Raw genomic sequence first — 15,318 nt, forward strand, 5'->3', positions numbered from 1 at the left:
CAGGTGCAGCCTGCATGGTTTGGGCATCCATCTGCCTGGGGTGACAATGAAGGAGTGCACTTTTGGGGGTGAAGTCAAACTGTTGGAAGGTTGCAGTACATGCTATGGCTGTAGAGACCAATATGGACAGAGGTGTTTTGCTGCAGCCGGGGCAGATGTAGGTGTCTGGTTGTACTGCTGCAGATGCACCATGGCAATTCTTCTCTCTTTGCTCCTCCCAGCAGTCATTTCTCCTTTGGTCGCTGCTACTGATACACGTAGTGTATACTGATACAGTGTATACTGTACACTGATACAGTAGTGATGTATGGAAGTGAAAGCTGGACCGTAAAGAAGGCTGATCGCCGAAGAATGGATGCTTTTGAATTATGGTGCTGGAGGAGACTCTTGAGAGTCCCATGGACTTCAAGAAGATCAAACCTATCCATTCTGAAGGAAATCAGCCCTGAGTGCTCACTGGAAGGACAGATCCTGAAGCTGAGGCTCCAATACTTTGGCCACCTCTTGAGAAGAGAAGACTCCCTGGGAAAGACCCTGATGTTGGGGAAGGATGGAGGGCACAAGGAGAAGGGGACGACAGAGGACAAGATGGTTGGATTGTGTTCTCAAAGCTACTAACATGAGTTTGACCAAACAGCGGGAGGCAGTGGAAGACAGGAGTGCCTGGCGTGCTCTGGTCCATGTGGTCACAAAGAGTCAGACACGACTAAACGACTAAACAACAACAACTGATACACGTCCCCAGGCACTGCAGTCATCTGCAAAGGATTCCCACAGGGTGAGGTTGATGTCGCCAGCATTCGTTTGCAGACATCTTTGTAGCACAGAGTTGGACTACCAATGAGCCTTGTGCGGAAGCCAACTCCTTGGGGATCCCGCCATCTTCCATTCTGTGGACTTGACCAAGTGTGAACATGCTGGGAATGTGGGCTTGAGAGGGTTCATCTTTGTTTGGAATTCTGCCCTGCTATGTGATGACAAACCTAGACAGCAACATGAAAAGCAGAGACATCACCTTGCCGACAAAGGTCCATATAGTTAAAGCTATGATCTTCCCAGTACAGTAGTGATGTATGGAAGTGAGAGCTGGACCGTAAAGAAGACTGATCGCCAAAGAATTGATGCTTTTGAATTATGGTAATGGAGGAGACTCTTGAGAGTCCCATGGACTGCAAGAAGATCAAACCTGTCCATTCTGAAGGAAATCAGCCCTGAGTGCACACTGGAAGGACAGATCCTGAAGCTGAGACTCCACCTCTTGAGAAGAGAGGACTCCCTGGAAAAGGCCCTGAGGTTGGGAAAGATGGAGGGCACAAGAAGAAGGGGACGACAGATGACGAGATGGTTGGACAGTGTTCTCAAAGCTACTAACATGAGTTTGACCAAACAGCGGGAGGCAGTGGAAGACAGGAGTGCCTGGCGTGCTCTGGTCCATGGGGTCACAAAGAGTCAGACACGACTAAACGACTAAACAACAACAACAAATGTGATTCTCAAAATCCTCCTGATGCAGTGCCTGTAGAAGCCATTGAAGCATAGCTCCTGGCAGTATTAAGTTTCCCACAACTCATTTCCTTAAACAGTGTACTCAACACACAAGCCTGGTAGAACTTCATCTTAGCTTTGGACGTCTTGATATTGGACATCTTGGTACTGGACATTCTCCCATACCCTTTTGGAGAGAAGAGCCATAGCCATTGCTGCCTTGCCAATAAGCTTGTCCGGCTCAGCACTGGAGAGATTGCTGGTATGGTGGAACCCAGTTAGACAAAATTGTCTACCACTTCAAGCATGTGGTCACCACTGTTGATGCGTGGAGCGCTGGCGATGTCCCGACCCAAGATGTTGGTCTTAGTCAGGCTGATAGAAAGGCCAAATGGTTGATGAGTCACTGTAGAGCATGGGTAGGCAAAGTGAGGCCCAAGGGCCAGATCTGGCCCAATCACTTTCTAAATCCAGCCGGCAGACAGTCCGGGAATCAGCGTGTTTTTACATTAGTAGAATGTGTCTTTTTATTTAAAATGCATCTCTGGGTTATTTGTGGGGCCTAGGAATTTGTTCATTTTTTCTCTCCAAAATATAGTCCAGCCCCCTACAAGGTCTGAGGGACAGTGGACCGGCCCCCTGCTGAAAAAGTTTGCTGACCCCTGCCGTAGAACTTCCTCAGAGTGCACTGCCATCTGCAAACATCATCTCTCGGATAAGAACCCACCTTCCTTTTGTCTTGGTGCAAAGACATGCTCCCATGCCCCCACGTCAATCACCCCAGCAGCCCCCCACATGCTACATCCCTGATCCTTTGCAATATTGCAAAAGGTTCTGGGGTGAATGTCTTGATTCACCCACCGCTGTAGCTGCTGCTGCTGCTACTGTTACTTGGGGCAGTTGTGAGTGGTGGCAAAGATGTTCCCCTGCCTGCAATGTGCTGACATGGTTGAGTGGATCATATGTTCCCCACAAAACTGCTGCCACTGGCTTGTGTGACTTGCATTTTGGCAAGTCACTATGCTTCGGAAGTGACTTTTCCCTGTAGTTAAGGCTGATCTGCCATGTGCACTTGTAAATTTCTCAGGCATATGGTTTTGTCTGTCAACCTTCTGGACAACTGAGAGCATTTATCAGTTGCTTTTGGGAGTCCCTGTGACCTGTCTTGTAATGAATTCTGATGAATTTTCTGGGAAAGGTTTGAAATGCTTCCCGTTAAACTCTTGACATAGCATCCCAAGCAGCCGGGGGAGGGGGGCGTGGAGAGAGAGAGAGAAAGAATGTTTCTGGCACATATTTTATTAAGCCCTTTAGGTCCTCTTACAAGAGAGGAAATACCAATTAACGTATAATTTAGCAGAACAAAATATTATCCCATTTCAACCAGTACCCACTTCCTTGAAGTTTATTCAAGCATTAATAACCGTTTAATGCAATTTAACTACACTGAGGTATCCGTTACATTAATATCATATATCCATCAGGAAATTAGAGTTTTGTCTCCATGAATTTTGTATTACAAGAAAGTCTTTATGATTTTATTCTGCACTTTATGGTGGGTAATTTAAGTTTTAAAATGGTTCAGATAGCTTCCTAGTTGCTCTTCTTCTACAGTGTATTACGACTAACAAATTGTTACTGATGTTAAAAGATCATGAACACATCATTTATTAAGCAGCACTGTATAGATAACTTCCAGTAGAGCACTGATGTTTTTAATCGTTAAGCACCAGGGATAAAAAAAAAAAGCCTTGAGACATTTAGGCTCTTTCACATCCAGTCCTCTCAAAGTTTCTGGAAGCCTGGAAACCTTTGGTTTTCTCAAGTCACCACCCCAGGGATGTCAAAAAGGGTGGTAAGATCCCCATGCCTTCCATCACAGAATTCACAAGCAGGAGTGGAAGAGTGCCAGATTTCACTGGGATGCATCCTTACAACTTTCTTTTAAAGGGAGGCTGCAGCTGCATACTATGGAACTTAGTGATGATAAAAAAGAGTACCTTTGAGCATATTCAGAGTGCCCCCACCCCACCCGACATTTGGGCATTTGGTTTAAGAGTCAAAATATCCAGGGCACAGATTATAGCTTCTAGGCTGTTTTAAGGGCTAACAACTTTCTAATATTATGGCAAGTCTGCTTTTAGTTATGTTGTTGGCATTACTAGTTTTTTATTTTGTATTAATATTTTTATTAACTTTTCAACAAAAATAACAAATAACAAACAACAACAAAAACTATACACAAAAGCAATATCAAATCCATAAAATGGGATTCTCCAAATCCCATGACTTCCCTCCCCTGCCTCTGGTTTCTTAGGTTTCACTCCCCTGAAGGAGCAGGTGTGCAGTGTTAGGATGCTTCACAATCCATTATTGTCACTGGAGAGTCAAATAGCTGCAATGGCTATGAGCACCTTTTTCCAGGTTGGGCTTCTATGTTAGTGACAGCCATTCCCTGATAGGGATTGCCTGGCCACAGGGCTCCAACCATTGGTAGCCTTGTGACTGGATTGTTGTAATGTTCTCTGTGTGGAGCTGCCTTTAAGCTTGATCTTGAAGCTGTAGCTTGTGCAGAATGCAGTGGTTATGTCACCGTGTGGTGCTATCTACTGGCAAATATGTGATACCACTTCTGTTGGAACTGCACTGGCTGCCAATTTGCTACCTGGGTAGGTGTTTCTGATGTATAAAGCCCTAAAGCTAAATGAGGGAGCATCTCTTCTTGTACAGACCTGCCCATTGGCTGAGATGTCTGGATGAGGCCCTGTTGACAGCGCTGCAGCCTGCTGAGATCCTGCTTGTGGCTATGTGGTGGATGGCATTTTCTGTTGGGTTGCTCAGCTTACTGAATCATCTCCCCACTGATACAAGGCACTTTGAGATATTTTATTATTAATATGGAATTACAGGTTTCATGGCACTAACCAATGACTTATTTCTCCCGCCAGGCAATGGTCACGTAATACCAAACTTTGGAAGTAATTATCTAGCTTACTGTGAATGCTTGTGCATTTATTATATGGTAATGTTTTGATTTTATTGAGAATGTTGTTGTGAACCATCCTGGTTTTTTATTTTTATTTTTCATTGAGGAGTGACAAAAAAGCATTTTGAATAAAATAAATAAGTAAAATCAGTTTCTTTAATGTGTAAACGGTGTTGGACATTTAACATGTGTAGATCTGCTCTTCATGCTTCCTGGAATCTAGATCAGATTATTATTGCTTTTAAAAAATGTCATATGGGAAATGTTTCTTTAATTTGTTGCATGCATTGTCGAAATTTAAAACCAAATAGTCATGATGCTGCTAAGGAAAATAAATTGAATTAGACTTTAGCTTCATCGCACTTAGTTCTGTCTGGCAGGCTCATTTGTGTTTTTGTTCACCCCTGTAACTAATAGCACCTTTTCAGTCTCAATTTGATATGGTGTCCAATTCTGGGGGGGGGGCAGGGGAGGTTAAGTGCCAAGTATGAAGCTTTGGCAATGGCCAAATTTTATCATCAAACTACTGGACTATAGTGTGCGCTTTCCCACAGCACCCTGTTATCCTGGCTGGCAGAAGACCATAGGAGCTCCAGTTAAGCGTTGTGCCCAAACCTGTCCCCTAATATACTGAAAGTTTTATTTCCCTGCAAAACAGGCTTCCATTTTTCCATCTGTGTCTTTTGCAGAGTGCAGTAGAATTTCTTTCTATTTTCAGTGGGTGCAAGGTTGAGCTTATGGGACAGGTGTGTCTGTATATTGAGGGCTCCCTCAAAAATTCCTGCTCAGATCCTTCAGCAGGCAATTGGCAAAGCCCGCAGTGCAAAAGGGATGGGTGGAGGGTACTGCAATATAAAAGAGGTGAGGATTTGGGGAGGAGCAGGAATATATATCCCTGCTCCCTCCCAGTTTGGATTGGTCAGTTGTCCGCTCATGCCACCCCAACTCTCCTCCCCAGGGAGAGACCATTAGAGTCATCCCAATATAAGAGTTGGAACGGCATCATCTGTAAGCAGTTTGACCATCAATTCGGAAAAAAGCTTCTAACTAGAAACATCTGATGAAGATGATGAAGAGACACTTATGCAGATTTTTTAAATAAAAAAACTTACAGGAATCACATATATTTAATTGCTTGGCAAAGGTGAAATAATATGATACCTCCTTACAATATTGGGTCATAATAAAGATTAGAATGTCCTGACTTTCTCCTTGTTGTTTCTCAGTTTTTCTTTTCAATGCACTGGCTTTTTGTTTAGTGTCAGTTTTCCACCCCCTCCTTTGCCCCCATAATATTAGCAGATCTCTGTGCAAAATCACTTTTCCTGAGGGCATTACTTAGCCACTCTATCCACGTAAACAATAAGAATACAGAGTCAATGAGAAAAGGGTGTGCATTAAGTTTCTTTTTACTGACAGGTTCAGTGGAGAATAAAAAAAAATCTGTCATATTGTTGATATGTATTTCCTTGTTGTGCCTTTTGGCATCAATGGCTAATTAGATGAGCCCAAAACTGCTTTTTCTGCAAGTCTTTTCAATCCTTTCATTCTGTTTATTTGTCCAGCAGGCTTTGGTCTTATTAAAATTTCCCTATTGGAAAGAAGAAATATATAGGCCAAATTCTGTTTAGAAGTTCAGAAGTGTCATTTTGCCAGAGGAAGGTGGCACCAAAGGATGATGTTTTGCAAGGAGAGACACAGACACACGGACACACTTTGGTCAATTTGAAGCAAGGGAAAGCAACTGGATGGCCAATTTATTTATTTCTGTGAAATTCTCCATGAGGGTTTGATACAATATTCTATAGGAAGGAAGCACCACGTGTGTATATATCATGTGAGTCAATTTTACATCACTGCATTCAAGTTAAACGTTGTTATTTGATTTATAATTAAATTTAGGCAGGTTTCTTAAAATGACTTCCGTATGAACCTTGTCAAATGTATGTTCAAATAGCATGTTCACTTCATATGGTGGTCCGTTTGCCATACATACCTCAAAATGAAGATGTGAGACGAGGAATGAGGATAATGGTCACAACTTTATTAGTTCTACATATTAATGATCTGCAGAAGGTGCAATTAAAATTTCTTCTCAAGTGGACTAGACACCCACTGTCTCCTCACAAGGGCAGCAATACCCTGGCTCAATACCTGGTAGCAGTTGTTTCACTAGTGCAAGCCTTTCATCAGCAAGTCACCATAAAGGTAAGCCAAAAAGGCACTCCAACCTGGTCAGTGTCCATAAGGGTGAAGCCCATGTGGTCCAAGAACATCTCACCAATTCTCATGCGCTGGACATCAATGGGAGGTAGGTTGGTTAAGTGTCCTCCACCTCAAGGATTACTCCAAGTGTTCACCAGGGAACACTGCTATCATATTCTTTCTGATAGCTGTGACTGAGAGATGCCCAGCAGCCAAATAAATTGCTCCACCCAGATCTGATTGAGCAGTATAGCGGAAATGAAAGGGGGTACCAAATTGTATATCATGGAGAACTAAAAAAAATCCCTATTCATCCTCTGAAGACTAATCCTACTCTACAGTAAGGGTGAGTGGGTTGCCACCCTTTACAAGAAGTGAGGTCATCCAAATCAGCTGTATGGAACATTTGGTCCTCCAGATGTTGCTGAACTATAACTCAACACCATCCCTTCCCATTGGTCATGCTTTTAGGGCAGATGGGAGTTGCAGTTCAACAACATTTGGAGGGCCACATCTGGTCTAAATGCTGCTTGAAGAGCATTGAAGAGCTCTGGGTGATTCCACCCTCCCAACCCAAATTAAAGCAGAGAAGCATTAGAGTGCACACAAAAAAAGGACCTCACATTGGTCCTTTGGTTAGAGAAAAGAAAAGAAAAAGGGGGTAGGGGTGAGGAGGTCATGGTTATCTTTCGCATTTTAAGATTGTGTAGCTGGGTCCAGGTGACAACATCTTAAAATGTCATTGTATCGAATTAAAAGAAAAGAAAAGATAAAAAGACTTATTGCAACATATATCCTTATAGACTCCAAAACTGCTTGAAGAACAGTAATGAAATGAAAGTTTTTTAGAGAGCATGTCTTGAGTTTCTATAAAATATTATTTAATCTTTCTGTGGAGAACCAGGAGGTGGGGGAGGGAGGAATATATTTACACTGTCACGATGGCATTAGGACAGCTTTAAAGAAAGTGGCTTGAATATTGCAGCCAAAATCTTTCTGTGCCAACATAAATACTGTCTTATAGAAAAATATGAATAGTATAGAACATATGGGAAAATGAAAGGTCATCAACTTGCTTGAAATGTTTAAAAAGTAGTCTCAGAAGAAACAGGAAATTTGGATGGACTTTGTCTATTTATGACAAGATAGATATAAAATTAACTTCTGAAAAACATTTTTCCCCCGTCTTTGATGCAAACCTGTCAAAATAAGTGCAACACCTTTTGTCACAAACTTTTCAAAGCAAGTAAAATGGTGTGGTTGGTGCCATCTCATAAAATTTTGTGCAGCCTTCATATGACATAGTGATAATCAGGAAAACTAATATACAGAGGGAGAAGGAAGCTGAGAAATGAAAGATGCTAAAAGTCCTGAATGGGATTGCCACAAAACCAAGAGAATATTACTGTGTATCTGAGTGTTTGAAATGGCTCCTCGTAATCTGCTGCTTTTCTCATGAGATGCATCGCATGACAAATGACAAGACGTGGCCTTATGAAATTTCAGTTTGAAGCCATTTTCATACCGCAAATGCAAATTAGACATAATATGTGCCTTTTGTCAACCACATTTTTCGGTAATCTAATTGTATCACACTAATGAGACCTGGGTTAGGAAATGCACTCAGATTCCTATGCCCCAGGTCAGAGGAGATCGAGAATGCTGCACAGCAGATGCACTTAATCTCAAGGGGACGGCAGCTGCATCATCACTCGGGCAAGCCAAGCAGCTCTGGCTGTGGAGGGAGCCACAAAGCAAAGGGCCACCCTGCTGGCCAGCAGCACAAACAGTGGGATACTATAAAACAAGAGAGGGAGGTTTGTGTTTGTGTTCCCCACTTCTTTTGCCTCCCGTTGTGATTCGCTAAATCAAAGGGAGAGGTTCCAGCTTCCTGACCACCAGGATAAGTCTTGCTTATCCTTGCTCACACCCAGGCCTGTCTTCTTTGCCCTCAGAGCTGATTTTGGTGGCATGAGAGTGTACTGGATACAGGATTCAGATGGTCACATGTCCATCTGTGGGTGGACATTGCTAGAAGTGAATGGAGATAAAGCGCAATATTAGTGACGGGGTTGAGCTATCGTTTCAATTCTGCTTACAACTTCAAATGAAGTGATTGGTGCCTTAATATCAACACTTAAACTTCTAGCATGGAAGCAGCCTCAATCAGCAATACTCTGCACGCTTCCTAAGGAATAATCCCCAGTAGCTTATAGTGCTTACGTCGGAGTGAACCATACATATAGGATCAGCTTTAAGAAATGTAGCCTAAAATGGTAAATTTGAAAAAGTGATAATTGCGAAGCCAAAGCAAGATGAGCTTGATGTTTTCTCTGCCTGGCAGATGAGTATTGGGTTGCACATTAACAATCTCACAGAATAGATGAATAGTTGTTGAAGAGGGCTATTCTGTCCCTGCCTGCTAAACTTGTATGGTTCTCTGGCACTTGCAAAAGGGGTCTGTGTGGAAACACAGGGCAGGAGCAAGGAGATTGGGCATTTAATGTGAACATCAATATTCAGGTTGCTGCTGCCAAAGTGGTTCAATAGGATCAGCTGTGTAACATTATCTAAGGTCTTCCCTACAGGTGGGGATGGAGATTCCTGTTTGGAATTGTAACATATCTAAAAGCATCTAAAACAATTCCATATTAAAAAAAAAACATTTTCATTTTATTATTTTGCCACTGATGTGTTTGCCACCCTGGACTCCTTTGAAAGGAAGGGTGGGATATAGATTTAATAAGCAATTAACAAGAATTTATATCATGCAGTTTCAAACATATTATTCCACTCCCTCTTCTGGAATTATAAACCTTTCTTTTATTATATTTTATTTATATCAAAGAATTTATAAACTGCTTAAGAAATAGAAAACTACACACACACATACCCAGCTAGCAAAATATTTCTTTACAAACCACAAATCTCTATGTATTTAACTGGTTGATAGGCTTGAAATCTTATATTTTATGCTCTCTATTAAATGTATGGAGAGGACTGACGCATATCAGCAGAGAATGATAAGGGTGGTGAGTCTACCAGTTTGTGACTGTCTATTTTATAGCATGTCTTAGAAACGTTAGTGCTTTATTTTCTGGATGGCTTAGCCAAAATCTTTGTCCTATCTTCCTATATTGTTTCTACGAGCAATGTCCCCCCCCATGGTTTGTTTTCTGGGCAGATTACAAGGACTCTGGTGCCGTAGGTTCATCATGAGTGTGATGCACAATGAGTATCAGCTGCTGTCGAGAAGATTATTTTTGGCTCTGGATTTTGGTATTTCTTTTTTAGAGAATTAATGAGTCCCTTTGTTTCCTTCTCCCTTCTTTTATATATACAAGGAATGATTATCTTGCCCATGTTGATTTTTCTCAAGATGTATACTGCAGGCTTTTTAACAAGGTCACTTACTACTAGCTAGCTAAGCGCAAGGACAGCTAGCTATTCTGTTCCATTCAGCTATTCTTACTATAGACGTGTGTGTGTGGGTGTGTGGGTGTGGGTGTAGATGAGGCCTATTGGTCAGGCCAAAAGTCCATCTATCCCAGCATCCTGTTCTCACAGTAGCCAGCCAAATGTGCATAGGAAGCTCACAAACAAAACCTGAGCACAACAGCACACATCCCGCCAGTGATTCCCAACAACTGATATTGTAATTGTATTATATGTGGTAGCGTACACTGGTATTATAACTGCTATTATACATTATGGGATACCTACAGTGAGGGGAGGGAGTATTTGATCCCCTGCCAAATTTGCCTGTTTGCCCTCTGACAAAAAAAAATGTCCAGTCCATAATTTTAATGGTAGGTTTATTGTAGCTGTGAGAGACAGAATAACAACAGGAAAACCCCCAGAAACCCAGAAGACAAAAGTCAGAGATTGATGTGCATTATAATGAGTGAAATAAGTATTTGATCCCTAGCGCAGCCTCCCCTATGCTGAAGCTATTGTTATACACCCTTGTGGCAGTCTGTTTGTGACAGGTCATGCATGTACCCCCCCCACAACACCCATTTTGTGACTGACATCCAAAATTCAGTATGTGCCCATTGGTCTCAAAAGGCTGTCATACCCCCAACAGATGACAAAGGCTGAAGGCCTTCCCCTACACGTTCCTCTCTCTGAGTTGGTCATCTGTACTCATCCATATTATCTATATGCTGTGCTTGAAGAGGATTTTAAGAATAATCTTATCTGCTGAGTGGGTTCTTTGTATTTGATGAGCACCAACTAGATTCTTTCGTTAGTACATTGCCATGAAACATCACTTTTGCACAAAAAAATAGAGTTGGACATTTGTTTTGCAAAAGACTGAGGTTCAGTGTGTATTTTCTTGAAAGTTTATGCCCGAAATTCCTGGGAGCCATTGGGTTATTCTAATGCTGTAAACACTTTAATACTCAACTCATAGGCTTGCTCTTTTAGCTTGCATTGCTATGTTTCACTATCAGACTATGTGTCATCTTTTTCTTTTTTTGCTTTGCTGCGCTCTATGGAAGCAGCCGTGATATCACAGCTTTCTGATTAACTAAACAACTAATAAATGAAAAGACATAGTAACTCGCCATCAGCCTTGTGTAAATATGAAAAGCTTATTTTTCTTCACTAATAGATACACATAACAATGAAATGTTTCCAGTAACTTATAAAGGAATGACCGAGGAAAAGGCTTCAGAAATGCTCTTTTACAATGACCGCACACCGTGTCGACTGCAATATTTGTGACATGTTTGCATTGTTATTTGGCTGCAAACAGAATGAAAAGATCTGTCTTCAGAATTTAAACAGTGAGATTGTTTCAGTTTATATAACCAATCTAAGTCCCAGGACAGTAAAAATCAACAAGCTTGAAGAGACCCCACAGCTAAACAAAGCCGGGGATGATTTTGAGCAGGGGCAGATTAATTGTTGAAAAGCAACCTCTGGCTCCTGTTGGAATTTTTGGAGGATATAATGGAAGTTTGTGTCCGGGTATGTCTGTGTGAAAGAAGCATAAGTAAGAAGATTGGTGCAGGAAATATTTCTGTGCTGTTGAAAGGAACACAAACACACTTTAACAAATACCGGTAACAATAATATTGTTCCATGCCTCCCCAATCTCTGAATGGTCTGAGAGTCTAGGGGGTCCAGGATCTTACCCAGAGTTTATATTCCCTTTTGGGAATGTGGCACAGTGGGGACTGTGGTGTCTTCAGTATATATGTTTTATTTACATATATATACATCCTGAGCCTATGATAGAGGGGTTCCCGGCATCAACACTCCAAAAGATTCTTGTTTCTCCCAGAGCCACAGCCTTGGATTCAAGCAGAGATCTGGCATGGCTCACTCTCTCCGCTTGCTGTTTCTAGGTCACATCACTGCTGTAACACTCTCTCCCCCAAACCCTCGTTTTATTTGTTGAAGGTGGGGCACCACCCATTTGCTGTCTCCCACCAAGCCCCTTAATCTCTCTTAATGGTTCATTGTCCAAGCTATCACCCCAACTGGAAGCTAGCCCAGTTTATCTAAGAATTAGAAGACTTGGTTATAAAACCTGCTGGATCTAGAGATTAGATGAGTCTGGCACACATCTTAACACCCCAGACTTTTAACAATGTAACAATATGTTTACCAAAAAAAAAATGTCAAGGGTTTTTTCCATAATAACTTGATTTGGTTCTTCGTTATGCAAAGTCATTTTACTTAGAGTGACTCCAAGCACACAGTTTATACCAGCCTGCCCCAATTTAGTGCCCCCCAGATGTTGTTGGACTTCAGTTCCCCTAACCATTAGCCATAGTTGCCTGGGCTTCATAGAATGTTAGAGTTGGAAGGAACTGAGTGTCAACTAGTCCAAACCCTGCAACGCAGGAATATGCAGCTGTTGCTTACGAGGATCAAACTTGCAACCTTGGTGTTATCAGCACCATGCTCTAACCAACTGAGCTATCCATGAAAAGGTGGAAACTGGAGTCCAACAACATCTGAGAGCACCTGACTGGGGAAGGCTAGTTTATATATTCCTCTCTCTCCTCACCCACTGTAATCGCAACCAATCACAACTGAACTGGTCATGGAGATTGGTCCACTCCCCAACTACAGTAGCAGATCATCTCCAAACATGACACAACTTGTTCAAATTAAATTTGAGCATCAGTGTATTTCTTTTAAATTGCCCTTATTATGTTTGCTATATTTGACTCTTATGCAGTTCACAGAAACTTTCCACAGGAATACTATTTCTCTGAGTAAGACTTAAAAAACTTTATAAAGCATGTTATTGCGGTAAAAAAAGTAGTTCACCCAAAATTCAGGAGAAGCTCCTGGAACTTCGTTATTTTTATCTCTTTAGGAATAACCTCCCCCCCCCCCATCCTATTATAGATATGGAGTTGTGTGTGCTTGTGGAGGGAGAGCTCACAAAGACCGAAGTGATAAGCAACAACCTACATGAATAGATAAATTGGCAAGAGGGCTTTCTGTAAAACAAATAAGTCTCTTTTTCCTGTGATTTTCATAACCGTGAATCAGCTATAGAACATGGAAACAGAACAGCAGTTTCCAAGGAATATACTCATCCGGATCCCCATCGTTGTGATTTTTGTTCAGATGTTTTATGTCAGAGAGCAAGTACAGGGTCTGAAGTTATAAACTTGCATGTATTTGCCATCTGATGGTTATCTGTGTTCAAAAAAGAAACAAGCAAACATGGTGCAGGTGGCGATGGTAGGGATTAACACTCTACATTATTTTGTGCCATTCCTGTTTGACTCCATTTTCTAGTGAAGAAAGAGAACCTTTCCCATCCCATTAGCTCCCCAGAAAAAACCCAAACTGTAAGATGTTTATTTTAAACAGCACTAAAAACAGCACTAAAAACATATATACACTTAAAATAAGCCCCTCAACCGTGTAACATAGAAGGCTGCAGGAAGCCTAATCTTGCAATCAATTTAAGATTTTAAAAGTTATAATAAAGCAATTAAAATAGAAAGGCAGTTTCTGCTGGTAAAGTAGAAAAAAAAGAAAGATTTTGTACTTTGGGTAGTGGATACAAAAACTTAGTACAGGACCCTGATACGGGTTTGTTTGGGCTTACACTCAGTTCAAGGTTAGCATTGCCTGTTGCCCCCCAAATCTTGCAATCTCAGCCTATGAAGTTCTATATAAACAGACATTCACAAGAAACCATAAATATCCATTGGTCTTAGGACCATAAAAAAAAGTTACCCAAAACATTTTCATCACTTAGAAAAGAAGCTGGTTGACGACTGTAGGAACAGAATGCTGGACTAGATAGATGCTTATGACATTATTGGTCTACAATGTACTGTATGTGCAACGATGGCAATGGACCAACTTTTTTATATGGCAAATTATTTACTTAGGCATTTGCTATACCTGTGGGGCTTAATTAGTACGATATAAGGACCTTGATAAGACTATACGCCAGGTGTTGTCGGACTCCAGCTCCGCAGCCAGCATGATCATGGATGATGGGAGTTGTAGTCAAGCAGCAACTGGACTGCCAGCCACATGTTCCCCATCCCTACTATAGTCTAGCTGTCACTTTCTTGTTGAACTGTTTTCTGTATTATCACTGTTAATTAGAGAAGTGAAGACCATGTGACTAGGCAGTTTATGGCATGCAAAATACACAAGTATGAATCAGGTTTATACAACACAACCCAGCCTTCTTTGTAAAAGCATTATTGCTTCTCTTTGGTGTCCCCAAAATTGTTTTCCATTACCCATATGTATTTGAAAACCAAAGTCATGATGGATTGATGTTTGTGCAGCCACAAAATCTGGCCTTCAGACTCAGAAATATTGAATAGTACTTCAAAGTACTCAGAGATCAGGTGGCAGACCCAGGTGAACTGTTATGACAATATAGTGATGGACTTCAATGAGAAACTACCAAATTTGCAGTTTTCGAACTAATAAGTGAACCAAATGCACTTCTCTGAATTTTGCAATGCAGTTTTGCAACCAAACATTATATACCAAAATGAATATATTAGTGGGGGATATATGTGGACTTATATATTAGTGAAAATATCATATAAAACTGGATACAAAAATGTGTTTATTAGGGGAAATCAACACTAAAATGTTGAAGAATTTTCACACTACAGAAATGTGGGGAGCTGAGTTTACGATTGGAAAAATGAGTAAGCTGGAGAAATGAAATTGACAGCTTTGCCCATCGCTATGTGACACCAGGTATTGTACCAGAAGCAAACCCCCATTCCTGTTTTAATTGCAAACAATCATTTTGCACAATTGGTTAGTATTGTTTTCTATGACTAGAAAACAAGAAAAATTAATATAAGAATTCCTCTTGTAATATATATAAAATACCAGTGCAGAAAAGAGAAATTATATTATTCTTTGAAAAGGGGAAACAAAACAGTAATCCAGACAGACTGCACTGACAGCTTGTACCACAAACATCCACTTGGGAGTAAGTCCCATTGATTCCAATGGAGCTTGCTTCCAAGTGAGTGTGCTCATCAGTCTCCTCCAAGATTTCCAAGCATGGTACAACTCCTTTTTAGCAAATTAAAGTCTGTGTCAAGGCTTAAAATTAAATCCAAACCTCTTCTGTTTTCTCAGCAGAAGGAACAAATTGGCACCACATGGCAGTAGTC

The sequence above is a fragment of the Podarcis vaucheri genome (genome assembly GCF_965113315.1).
Source record: "Podarcis vaucheri genome assembly, chromosome: 1".
NCBI classification, from domain to species: domain Eukaryota; kingdom Metazoa; phylum Chordata; class Lepidosauria; order Squamata; family Lacertidae; genus Podarcis; species Podarcis vaucheri.